Source organism: Cebus imitator, unplaced genomic scaffold, assembly GCF_001604975.1.
Source record: "Cebus imitator isolate Cc_AM_T3 unplaced genomic scaffold, Cebus_imitator-1.0 Scaffold191, whole genome shotgun sequence".
Taxonomy (NCBI): domain Eukaryota; kingdom Metazoa; phylum Chordata; class Mammalia; order Primates; family Cebidae; genus Cebus; species Cebus imitator.
In genome coordinates, this window is record NW_016107506.1 from 927,551 (window position 1) to 928,739 (window position 1,189).

The following is a 1,189-nucleotide window of genomic DNA, read 5'->3' on the forward strand; positions in this document are numbered from 1 at the left end:
TAAACTGCTTAGCATGGTATAAATATGAGATAATTTAAGCCAGAAGAAAAAGATTTTTCTCACTCCACCTCTCCCTTGGAAAATATTTAAAATATGATAGTCATATTTCTAATTTCCCTTTGAAGGTGCTTTTGGATAGATTCCAGGAAAACGACCCTTTGTAAAACAGATGAATGTTTCATCTAAAAATTTGGTCTGCTTATAAAAAGTTAACTACCACACATGTTTAAGTGCCTATGTTAGTTACTGTGGTACAAATTATATTCAGTAGAAGTTTCACGCTGAGAAAAACCATGAAGCGCATAAGATGAATGCATTCACGGTGATTATGCTCTTCAGGAGCTAGAAAATAACTACTTAGGAAGATTATGCATGACAGTAATTGCTGTTTAATGAAGAAAAGCTGGGGAAAATAATTATAAGAGTAAAGAAGCCATTTCCTAACCATCTGTCATTTAAAAATCAGAAACAAAAAAAGAAAACATGGCATGTTTTTCAGAAAGACTTGGAAGTGATGCCAAAAGGCAATACTCTGGTGGCGCACACACAAAAGAGCTTTCAGAAGAGTCTGAGATTACTATATAGAAACAGTCTAAGCACCCACAATGTATTTACTATTACAGCTAGTTACCTTTATTTTGACATTTCTACGTTGCCAAAAGGAGAGGACAAACCCAACTGAGATGCCCATCACTGGAAAGAGTAAACACCAATAGGAAGACATTTTCTCCCGCTAGAAGAAAAAGAAGGTGACTGTAGGTAAAAGCAGTCTTCTTTTTTTTTTTTGAGACGGAGTTTCGCTCTTGTTGCCCAGGCTGGAGTGCAATGGTGTGATCTTGGCTAACCGCAACCTCAGCCTCCTGGGTTCAAGTGATTCTCCTGCCTCAGCCACCCCAGTAGCTGGGATTACAGGATGTGCCACCACACCCAGCTAATTTTGTATTTTATTAGAGGCTGGTCTCGAACTCCCCACCTCAAGTGCTCTGCCCATCATGGCTACCCAAAGTGCTGGGATTCTAGGCATGAGCCACGGTGCCTGGCTGAAAAGCAGTCTTCTATTTATCACTTTGAATTTACTATTTTGTTGAATGCATGGAAGGAATATTAGTAAGCTAATAAAGGACTATATTATTAAAGACTTTATTCCTATAACATTTTATTGGTGGTCTCTTCTGCTGAAGCAGGTATT